The 12,330-nt window shown below is 44.3% G+C and overlaps 1 protein-coding gene across 6 annotated transcripts in view; it reads left to right on the top strand.

Moving 5' to 3' along the window:
• LOC139259794 (RNA-binding motif, single-stranded-interacting protein 1-like) overlaps positions 1 to 12,330 on the top strand; it is a 769,398-nt gene that overhangs the window by 110,544 nt on the left and 646,524 nt on the right. The gene's annotated exons all lie outside the window — the stretch shown is intronic.

Consider the following 12,330-nt stretch of genomic DNA (forward strand, 5'->3'; position numbering starts at 1 on the left):
CCTCAACAGATCTCACTATTTGTTGTGGTGTGCTGCATGCTGCACAACTTGGCCATCATGAGGGGCCAGGCCTTGCTGAGGATCGCAGGGTCACCTCAGGATGAGGAGGTGGAGGATCAGGAGCGTGCTGACGCCCCGAATGAGCAGCAACACGACGTGGACCAGCAGCATCCACGGAGGAGGCAGCATGCGTTTAGGTAGAGTGTTTTAATACTAGTTTTTAAACCATGATTTTTAGTTTTGACCCCTCCTGCAGCCCCTTTATATTCAGTGGCCCTTTTTGTTTTTTGCCTTGGGTTTCTCTGCCCTCCACTTTTCCTCATCTCCTTTCTGTCTTTTGCTTTTGTCTCCTTTTTGTTTCCCTCTGTCTCCCTGCATTGGTTCCCATCCCCCTGCCATATTAGTTTAACTCCTCCCCAACAGCACTAGCAAACACTCCCCCACGGACATTGGTTCCGGTCCTGCCCAGGTGCAGACCGTCCAGTTTGTACTGGTCCCACCTCCCCCAGAATCGGTTCCAATGCCCCAGGAATTTGAATCCCTGCTGCACCACTGCTCAAACCACGCATTCATCTGAGCTATCCTGCGATTCCTACTCTGACTAGCATGTGGCACTGGTAGCAATCCTGAGATTACTACTTTTGAGGCCCTACGTTTTAATTTAGCTCCTAGCTCCTTAAATTCGTCTTGGAGGACCTCATCCCTTTTTTTACCTATATCGTTGGTACCAATGTGCACCACGACAACTGGCTGTTCACCCTCCCTTTTCAGAATGTCCTGCACCCGCTCCGAGACATCCTTGACCCTTGCACCAGGGAGGCAACATACCATCCTGGAGTCTCGGTTGCGGCCGCAGAAACGCCTATCTATTCCCCTTACAATCGAATCCCCTATCACTATCGCTCTCCCACTCTTTTTCCTGCCCTCCCGTGCAGCAGAGCCAGCCACGGTGCCATGATCTTGGCTGCTGCTGCCCTCCCCTGATGAGTCATCCCCCTCAACAGTACTCAAAACGATGTATCTGTTTTGCAGGGGGATGACCACAGGGGACCCCTGCACTACCTTCCTTGCACTGCTCTTCCTTCAGGTTAGATGCAGGAAGAATGTTCCCGATGTTTGGGAAGTCCAGAACCTGGGGTCACAGTCTAAGGATAAGGGGTAAGCCATTTAGGACCGAGATGAGGAGAAACGTCTTCACTCAGAGAATTGTGAACCTGTGGAATTCTCTACCACAGAGAGTTGTTGAGGCCAGTTCATTAGATGTATTCAAGAGGGAGTTAGATATAGCACTTATGGCTAAAGGGATCAAGGGGTATGGAGAGAAAGAAAGAAAGGGGTACTGAGGTGAATGATCAGCCATGATCTTATTGAATGGTGGTGCAGGCTCGAAGAGCCGAATGGCCTACCTCTGCACCTATTTTCTATGTTTTCTATGTATTCCGCATCTACATATTGCTCTTTGATGACGTAATCTTCAGACATGGGGTCAGCTTCCACATGTGCACTAACAAAACCTTACTTTATCTCTCCAACACATCTCTTGATGTCACCATTGCTTCTGTGTTGCCAGTATATTTTTTCAATGTCCAGTTGTGGATGAGTTGCAATTTCCTCCAGTTAAACTCTGGGAAGACTGAAGCCATAATTGTTGACCCCACGGCAAACTCAGTACTCTTACCACTGATTCGATCCCCTTCCGTGGCTATTGTATCAGGCTGAATCAGACTGTTTGCAATCTTGGCATCCTACTTTAGCTTCTAAAGATATGCATGAGTGAAGATTGAGGCAACTTGCCCACTGATTTGTTTATTTTTTTCTTCTACTTACCTTTGTTTCCACTTCCTCGATGGTATGACTCGGAACAGGAATTCCATGTGTGAAGAATGATGTGCAATATTGTGATATTATAGCTTTGAACAATTATAATACAAAACAACAGCATTGTCACAAATGTAAACTCATTTTTGTAGTTAAGAAATGCAGTCTTCAACATTTTTAAATTGTCTGTTCAGCAAATAATGACAAAGTGCAGTTTGTGGGTGGCTTAATATAGAAAGTTGAAGGAAGAGATTAGTGTTGAGTATCCCAGGCTGTGGATTTTTCTGCTTGTAAGTCAGTTATGATTATGGTTAATTTACTGACCATTCAAGCTTACGAATGGATTTCTTTATTTTGAATAATCATACTTTATTGAAGATCCTTATTTTTCACTTAGATGAGCTCCTTTGCTGTGCATAAGGGAGCTGATGTGTATCTAAATTTATATTGTACATCTTGTACATTATATTCATATAAATGTGAACCATTTCTCAATTTTGTATGACAAAATAGCTAACAGTTCCATTCTATCATGAATGTACATAAAATTGTTTTATCCTTCTATAGGAATAAAATATGCTGAGTTTTTCAACTAGCCTGTCTAAGCTGTTATCGTCCTGGAGTTTTCAGAGCAGGATTTAGAGCTGAATATGTCACTAGTAGACTTTATAAATAGCTTTAAAATGCTGCTTGGTAATGAAGTGCAATACTAAAACTGTCAAATCGTCAGAACAGATTTATGGTAAGAAATACAAAAGAAAATGTTTTATTGAAAGTAATCATTGTATTGTCAGCAGACTGAACAGCTTTTCAACCAGTCAGGGTGATTTTGATGTTCTGCATAGTCTTAAATAATGTATATGAAATGAAAACTGTCATGCATTAAGTGTAGAAACAGTAGCCTAGAAATTTGGCTGCGCAGCGCCTGTTTTTTGGGTGCCACATGGCCTACTAAGATGCCAAAATGGTGGGTGGGAAGTGCACACGTACATTTCCAGCTAGTGCTTGTGAGGGTCAGATAGAGTGCTGGTGCATCTTCAGGAATGCTCATCTCCTCTTCCTCCACTAGCAAAGGGGCTTCCACATTTTCAGCACCTGAAATAAATGAAAGGAACAAAGGTTAGATTTGCCTCTAAGGGAAGAGCAGAGAGAAAGAAGAGGGTGGTTAAAGCATATGCAGCTTGTCTGTGTGTGGGGTGAGTTAGTAGCCAGAAGAGATAAAAAAAAGATTAGTTATGAAGAAATCTTGTGTGATATCTCCTCCAGCATTGCCAATTGCCACGGTCTCAACTCTGCTCCTGCTCATGATAGCCAGCGCACTTTCTTCAAGGTGGAAGAGGTTGTGCAGGAGGGCTTTTCCTCCTCTGGTGCTAACCTGCTGTGTTGAGTTGTGTGACCTTCTCCTGCAAATAAGAAAGGAATGTATTAATGAGGTATGTAGAGAATATGACTTTCGTAGAATCATAGAATGGTTACAGCACAGAAGGAGGCCAATCAGCCTGTCGAGCCCGTGCCGGCTGTCTGCAAGAGCACTTCTGCTAGTCCCACTCCCCCACCCTTTCACCGTAGCCCTGCAATTTTTTTTCCTTCAGGTAATTATCCAATTCCCTTTTGAAAGCCATGATTGAATCTTCCTCCCTTTCAGGCAGTGCATTCCAGATCATAAACACTAGCAGTAAAAAAAAGTTTTTCCTCCTCTCGCCGTTGGTTCTTCTGTGTCCTCTGCTTCTTGACCCTTCCGCCAATAGGAACAGTTCCTCTCTATCTACTCTGTCTGGACCCCTCATGATTTTGAACACCTCTATAAAATCTCCTCTTAACCTTCTCTGCTCTAAGGAGAACAACTCCAGCTTCTCCAGTTTATCCACGTAACTGAAGTCCCTCAACCCTGGAACCATTCTTGTCTTTTCTGCACCCTCTCTAAGGCCTTCACGTCCTTCCTAAAGTACCGTGCCCAGAATTGGACACAATACTTCAGTTGTGACCGAACCAGTGTTTTATAAAGGTTTATCACGACTTCCGTGCTTTTGTACTCTATGCCTCTATTTATAAAGCCCAGGATCCTGTATGCTTTTTTAACTGCTTTCTCAACCTGCCCTACCAACTTCAACAATTTGTGCACATATACCGCCAGGTCTCTCAGTTCATGCACCCCCTTTAGAATTGTATCCTTTAGTTTATCTGCCATGTATCTGGCCTTTCACCCAGCCTGTCTATGTCCTCTTGAAGTCTATCACTATCCTCCTCACTGTTCACTATACTTCCAAGTTTTGTGTCATCTACAGATTTTGAAATTGTGCCCTGTACACCCAAGTTCAAGTCCAAGGAAGTGGTCCTAGAAATAGTGGATGCATTGGTGATCATTTTCCAACAGTCTATCGACTCTGGATCAGTTCCTATGGACTGGAGGGTAGCTAATGTAACACCACTTTTTAAGAAAGGAAGGAGAGAGAAAACAGGTAATAATAGACCGGTTAGCCTGACATCAGTAGTGCGGAAAATGTTGGAATCAATTATTAAGGATGAAATAGCCGCGCATTTGGAAACCAGTGACAGGATCGGTCCAAGTCAGCATGGATTTATGAAAGGGAAATCGTGCTTGACAAATCTTCTAGAATTTTTTGAGGATGTAACTAGTAGAGTGGACAAGGGAGAACCATTGGATTTGAACTTTAAAAAGGCTTTTGACAAGGTCCCACTCAAGAGATTGGTGTGCAAAATTAAGGCACATGGTATTTGGGGTAATGTACTGTCATGGATAGAGAACTGGTTGGCAGACAGGAAACAGAGAGTCGGGATAAACATGTCCTTTTCAGAATGGCAGGCAGTGACTAATGGGGTGCCGCAGGGCTCAGTGCTGGGACCCCAGCTATTTACAATACACATTAATGATTTAGATGAAGGAATTGAGTGTAATATCTCCAGTGCATATGACACTGAGCTGCGTGGCGGTATGAGCTGTGAGGAGGACGCTAAGAGGCTGCAGGGTGACTTGGACAGGTTAGATGAGTGGGCAAACGCATGGCAGATGAAGTATAATGTGGATAAATGTGAGGTTATCCATTTTGGTGGCAAAAATTATCTGAATGGCGGCAGATTAGGAATATGGGGCGGTGCAATGAGACCTGGGTGTTATAGTATATCAGTCATCGAAAGTTGGCATGCAGGTACAGCAGGCGGTGAAGAAGGCAAATGGTATGTTGGCCTTCTTAGCGAGGGTCTTGGAGCAGGGAGGTCTTACTGCAGTTGTACAGGGCCTTAGTGAGGCCTTACCTGGAATATTGTGTTCAGTTTTGGTCTCCTAATCTGAGGTAGGACGTTCTTGCTATTGAGGAAATGCAGCGAAGGTTCACCAGACTGATTCCCAATATGGCAGGACAGACCTATGAGGAGAGACTGGATCGACTGGGCCTGTATTCACTGGAGTTTAGAAGGATGAGGGGATCTCATAGAAACATATAAAATTCTGACGGGACTGGACAGGTTAGATGCAGGAAGAATGTTCCCGATGTTGGGGAAGTCCAAAATCAGGGGACATAGTCTAAGAATAAGGAGTAAACCATTTAGGACTGAGATAAGGAGAAACTTCTTCACTCAGAGAGTTGTTAACCTGTGGAATTCCCTACCGCAGAGAGTTGTTGATGCCAGTTTATTGGATATATTCAAGAGGGAGTTAGATATGGCCCTGATGGCTAAAGGGATCAAGGGGTATGGAGAAAAAGTTGGAAAGTGGTACTGAGGTGAATGATCAGCCATGATCTTATTGAATGGTGATGCAGGCTCGAAGGGCCGAATGGCCTACTCCTGCATCTTTTTTCTATGTTTCTATTAATATATATCACGAAAAGTAGTGGTCCTGGTACCAACTCCTGGGGAACACCATTGTGCACCTTCCTCCAGTCCGATAAACATCCATTCACCACTACTCTCTGTTTCCTGTCATTTAGCCAATTTTGTATCCATGCTGCCACTGTCCCTTTATTCCACTGTCATGGTGGAATAGCTGGTAGTCAGTATGAGATGTGGGTAAGTGAGTGTTGTAATAGTGGTGAGTGTGAGAAGAAGGAGATATATGGTGCAGTGATTGTATGAGAATGAAGAGAAGTGGAGGAGAGGATTCTTTTGATTACTGATGCCATAAGTGGTGGAAGTATGAGCAGAGAGTATGGGCTCAATTTTCCCCAGTATGTTTTTTTTGGAGTAGGCTGTTTTTTCTGGTCTACCTTAAAAATCCCCAATTTCCCCAATCAATATGCACCACCGTAACTGACCTAGTTATGTTTTTTTTGGTACTTTTTTTTGCTCAAAAGTGGGTGTTACCAGCCACCTACGCCAGTTCTTGCCATTTAGGCAACTTTGGCCAGCTAATAGGTACTCCATTTCTACTTAGGCCAGCATATTGTGGCCACTCGAGAAAACCCTTGTGGAGAGTTAAAGAATTCGGCGCAGGTAAGTACATCGGAGGCCATTCGGCCTGGGATACGGTGGGAAGCGGAGAGGACGGACCACCACGCACTCGGGACCGGAGAGGCTCAGGGAACGGGGAGGGAGTGAACGAACTGGTTGGCATCGGGCGGGGACCACACAGCGAACGGCAGGAAGGCACTGGAAAGGCTCGAGGGGCGGGGGGAAGGGGGGGGGGGGATACTCACCGCAGCGGACAAGGAAGGCACCTTTAAAAATAGCTGATTGCCAACTCGGAGCGCTACTGCGCATGCGCAGCCATTTCAGAGACGTCAGGAACGTCACTTTTTTCACTGCGCATGCGCAGAAGTCCCGGCACCTTTTTTCAGCGCAGACCGCAGGCTCTACCCCCCCGAGGCGACTGGCCATACTGCGCAGCTGCAGAGTTGAAGCCAAACATCGGGGAAACTACGAAGATTTTTTCCTGGCACATCTACTGACGTAATGAAGCAGCGCAACTTGGGCAAGTACGCCAGAAATCGGGCTCGGTGAAAATTGAGCCCTGAGAGAGCAGTATTATTACCTTGAGAACTGTCGTGAAGTAATTGAACTTTTTCCAGCATTTCAGCCATGTCCTTACTGCCAGTTTCTTGGTATTTTCATACTCTGCGCCCTCGTCCCATTGTCAGTGTAATTGATACCTGGAGGGCTTTATGCACCCTGGGGGAAGATGATGTCTCTCCTCCCGTCCACTGCCTGCACCAGGGATTTGCAATGCAGCATCCAAGAACGTTGGTGCTCTCTTAGCAATTATTTCAGCTTTTATCTTTTCTTGCAAGTATTTCCGTGGTGTCAGCAGCGAGAGTGCACCACCCCTTTAAGTGGCGTCAGAGACACCTAATATTCACTACGCTCCGCCCCCGTTTGGTGTGCAGCCAATGGGTGGCACTGATTGTATACCTGTGTGATTAAAATGATCAGACAGCACAGAATATTCTGTGTTGCCTGAGACAAGGCTAACCGGTACGTGCCTGATTCCAGGCATGATCAGATTTTTCGGCCAGTGTACTTTCAATTTATCCTATGCATTTCTAAGTATACTTTGCTAGTTCCAAGCAAGGAATAGCCACATGTCTCTGCACAATATGTACGAACTGAATATCGATTGCTTATGTGTTACATAGTATTTATAGCAAAGAAACAGGCCATTCATAGAATCATATAAATTTACAGCTCGGAAGGAGGCTATTTCGGCCCATCGTTTCCACGCCGGCCGACCAAGAACTATCCAGTCCAATCCCACTTTCCAGCTCTTGGTCCCGTAACCCTGTAGGTTACGGCACTTTAAGTGCACATCCAAGTATTTTTTAAATGTGGTGAGGGTTTCTATCTCTACCACCCTTTCAGGCAGTGAGTTCCCCCACCACTCTCTGGGTGAAGAAATTTCCCCTCCTCTAACTCTCCCCCCATTTACTTTAAATCTATGCCCCCTGGTATGCTCCCTCTGCCAAGGGAAACAGGTTCTTCCTATCCACTCTATCCAGGCCCCTCTTAATTTTATGCACCTCAATCAGGTCTCCCCTGAGCCTCCTCTGTTCCAAAGAAAACAGACCCAGCATCTCCAATCTTTCCTCATAGCCTAAATTCTCCAGTGCAGGCAACATTCTTGTAAATCTCCTCTGCACCCTTTCCAGTGCAATCACATCTTTCCTGTAATGTGGTGACCAGAACTGCACACAGTACTCCAGCTGAAGCCTAACCAGTGTTTTATACAGTTCAAGCATAACGTTTTTTTTAATTTCAAAATATACTTTATTCATATAAAAATTTGTACAGTACATTCAAAAGCAGTTCAGTACATTTAGCTGCGGTCAGCAATCCCATGCACTACATTTGGGTGCTGACGGCAGTTCCGTTCGATACATTTCCTTGCTTTTCAGTTCAAGTACAATTCGGTACAATACGGGATATATTGTAGTACATTCAACAAATTACATTACATGTGTCACGATACAGTACACGGAATGGGTGACGGTACATTTACATTTTTCTTTTCAACGTGCATTACGAAACAGACCTTGCACTGTACATGGCACTACATAGGTGTTTACAGATCATGGTGCTCCATGTACACAAAAAAGAAGTTACAAGTACAGCCCGAGGGGAGATTTGTACTGATTCCTGCCCCCGGGTTTACCGTGGCAGAAGGGCTTTAAACTGTGGCCCTTCCCCACCGTGCCTTTGCGGCGACTGCACCAATTTTAAGTGCGTCCCTCAGCACGCAATCCTGGATCTTGGATTGCGCCAGTCTGCAACACGCAGACGTGGACATCTCCTTGCTCTGGAAGACCAGCAAGTTTCGGCAAGACCAAAGAGCGTCTTTAACCGAGTTGATGGCCCTCCAGCAGCAGGTGATGTCTGTCTCGGTGTGTGTCCCTGGGAACAGCCCGTAGAGCACAGAGTCCTGTGTTACGGAGCTGCTTGGGATGAACCTCGACAGCAACCACTGCATTTCTTTCCAAACCTGCCATGCGAAGGCGCAATCCTGAAAGAGATGGGTGACAGTCTCGTCCGCCCCGCAGCCGACTCGGGGGCACCGTGCCGTGCTGCTGAGACGTCGGCTGTGCATGAACGCTCTGACGGGTAAGGCCCTCCTCACCGCCAACCAAGCTACGTCTTGGTGCTTGTGTGAAAGCTCTGGCGATGAGACGTTCTGCCAAACGAGTTCGACAGTCCGCTCAGGGAACCACCCGACAGGGTCCACCCTCTCCTTCTTTCGTAGGGCGTTCAGGACGTTACGTGCTGACCACGTTCAAGCATAACGTCCTTAATCTTTTATTCCATGCTTTGACTAATAAAGGCAAGTATTCCATATGCCTACTTAACCACCTTATCTACCTGGCCTTCTACCTTCAGGGATTTGTGGACCTGCACTCCAAGGTCCCTTTATTCCTCTACACTTTTCAGTGTCGTACCATTTAATGTGTATTCCCTTGCCTTGTTGGACCTCCCCAAATGCATTACCTCACACTTATCTGGATTGAATTCCATTTACCATTGTTCTGCCTACCTGACCAGCACATTGATATCTTCCTGCAACCCACAGCTTTCTTCTTCATTATCAACCACTCAGCCTATTTTCATGTCATCTGGAAACTTCTTAATCATACCCCCAACATTCAAGTCCAAGTCAATGACATATAACATAAAAAGCAAGGGACACAACACTGAGCCCTGCAGAACCCCACTGGATGCAGCCTTCCAGTCAGAAAAACACCCATCAACCGTTACCCTTTGCTTCCTGCCTCTGAACCAATTTTGGATCCAACTTGTCACTTTGGCCTGGATCCCATGGGCTTTTACCTTCGTGACCAGTCTGCCATGTGGTACCTTATCAAAAGCTTTGCTAAAATCCATATACATCATACGCATTGTCCTCATCGACCCTCCTGGTTACCTCCTCAAAAAATTCTTTCAAGTTAATTAGACATGACCTTCACTTGTCAAATCCATGCTGACTGTCCTTGATTAATCCATGTCTTTCCAAATGAAGATTTATCCTGTCCCTCAGGATTTTTCCCAATAAATTTCCACTGAGGTTAGGCTGACTGGCCTGTAATTTCTCGGTCTATCCCTTTCTCCCTTTTTAATCAAAGGCACAACTGTAGCGGTCCTCCAGTCCTCTGGCACTATACCTGTAGCAAGAGAGGACTGGAAAATGATGGTCAGAGCCTCTGCTATTTCCTCCTTTGCTTCTCTTAGCCTGGGGATTGATCCACTTTCAAAGCTGCTGGGGATTGATCCACTTTCAAAGCTGCTAAGCCCCTTCATGCTTCCTCCCTTACTATGTTTATCTCGTCTAGTATTTCACACTCCTCCCTCATTGCAAAGTCTGCATTGCCCCTCTCTTTTGTGAAAACAGATGCAAAGTATTCATGAAGAATCATACCCACATCTTCTGCCTCCACGCACAGATTTCCTTTATGGTCTCTAATAGGCCCCACTCTTTCTTTCATTATCCTCTTGCTCTTAATATATTTATAAAACATCTTTGGGTTTTCCCTGATTTTACTTGCCAGCATTCTCTCATGCTCTCTCTTTGCTTTCCTGATATCTTTTTTAATTGCACCCCTGCACTTCTTATATGCCTCTAAAGTTTCTGCAGTATTGAGTTCACGATATCTGTCATAAGCTTCCATTTTTTTCTTTATCTTACCCTGTATGTCCCTTGACATCCAAGCGGCTCTAGATTTGCTAGTCCCATCCTTTTTCTTTAAGTGAACATACTTGCTCTGTACCCTCAGAATCTCCTCCTTGAATGCCTCCCACTGCTCTGACACTGATTTACCATCAAGGCCCAACTGGTCCATGCTGGTGTTTATGTTCCACACAAGCCTTCTCCCACACTTCTTCATCCAATCCATCAACATGTCCTTCTGTTTCTTTCTCCTTTGTGTGTTCATCTGTCTTCCCTTTAAATGCATCTATGGTAATCGCCTCAACTACTTCTTGTGATAATGAGTTCCACATTCTAACCAATTTATGGGTAAAGAAGTGGAAACATCATCTCTATGTCTACCCTATCAAACCCTTTCATTATTTTAAAGATTTCTATCAGATCATTCCTCAGTCTTTTCTGTTCTAGAGATAAGAATCCCAGCCTGTGCAATCTTTCCGGATAGGTATACTTCTCAGTTGTGGTATAATTCTAGTAAATCTTTTTTTGCACCTTCCCCAATGCCTCTATATCCTTTTTGTAATAAGGAGATCAGAATTGTGCAGAGTACAGATTATTTTATAACCTGCAATATTTAGTTGCCAGTCCTGTTCTTTATGTAGCCAGGTTTCAGTTATTTCTATGCACCTGTGCTTTCCTCTGAGGTGTGACTCCACTCTGGAATAATCTATCTTCCCTTATGTGTCGCACTCCAGCTCAAAGACTCTGAGCTGGAATGTGACAAGCCATAGACATTTATTGCAGATGTGGCAATCCAGGACAGTCTCGCGAACATATCCTACATTACCATTTCTAGTTTTTATTTATTTGTTAGTATTAATTTGGTTCTAGATATAATAAAATTACATGGGGTCTAGGTTGGATTTAAATTGATTTCAATTTAATTTGTAGCTAATTTGCCTTTTTTTAAGCTAACTTCTGTATTTTATTGGCTCGGATTTTATGGTCAGCAGTGAAGGGATGGCGCTCGCCACTGATCTTGAAGAAAACTGCTGAAAAAGATTTAGCGAGTTCTGTGGCATCGATTTCCCCTATTCTGACATGACATTCAGTCTGGCACCTTGTATGGGGGAGCTGTGGCATCCAGGAACAGTGAAGTCATCAAGTGGGCTGAGCAACCAATCGGATTGAAGAAGTCTCACAGGCAGCAAACCATGAAGTAAAAAGCACGGATTATCATTGACTTTTTAATCACTTTACATAAAGCAAAGTAATGATTGGGATTTACACATGGGATTAAGGATTAAGAATTATCATAACATAAAAAAATAAATTCAGGACCAGAAAGGTTATTCAGCAGTAATTATGACTTAGTATGCTGTTAAAAACTCAGTTACACCTCATTCGACAAGGCTCAACTTTTTCAGTGGTTTTTACAGCGAGAATAGGGCGTAAAATGTTGAAATTCACATCAAATCACTGATTCTGTGTTGATTGCATCTGCGAGAACTGCAACAGCGCATTCTGTGGAGTAGGAGGCTATCAATGAGCTTTGTTCAACTAGTCCGTAAGAATAGAAATGTCACATTGAGACAGTGGGATGTTGAACTAAGATTATGGTTAAGATAGTCGCTCTTTCTCTCTTCTCTCCCTGCCTCCACCACCACCCCCCCCCCCCCCCCCACATAAAAAACAAAGGAAATGTTCATATTGTATGTAACTGTACTTCCATGCCAGTATTTATAGTGTTACCTAGAAATAGATTATAATTGTAAAAATATTTTTGGTCGATAATTCGATTCGGTATTAAATATGGAAAGCCTAGTATAATATACAGACAGAGTAAACTACTTAATGCTCTTTTGATCAGCAACAGACATTTGGGAGTGATGTCACTGCTTTGTAAAGCAGTCACAGGACCTGATAAAATC

The sequence above is a fragment of the Pristiophorus japonicus genome, chromosome 3 (assembly GCF_044704955.1).
Source record: "Pristiophorus japonicus isolate sPriJap1 chromosome 3, sPriJap1.hap1, whole genome shotgun sequence".
Lineage (NCBI taxonomy): Eukaryota > Metazoa > Chordata > Chondrichthyes > Pristiophoridae > Pristiophorus > Pristiophorus japonicus.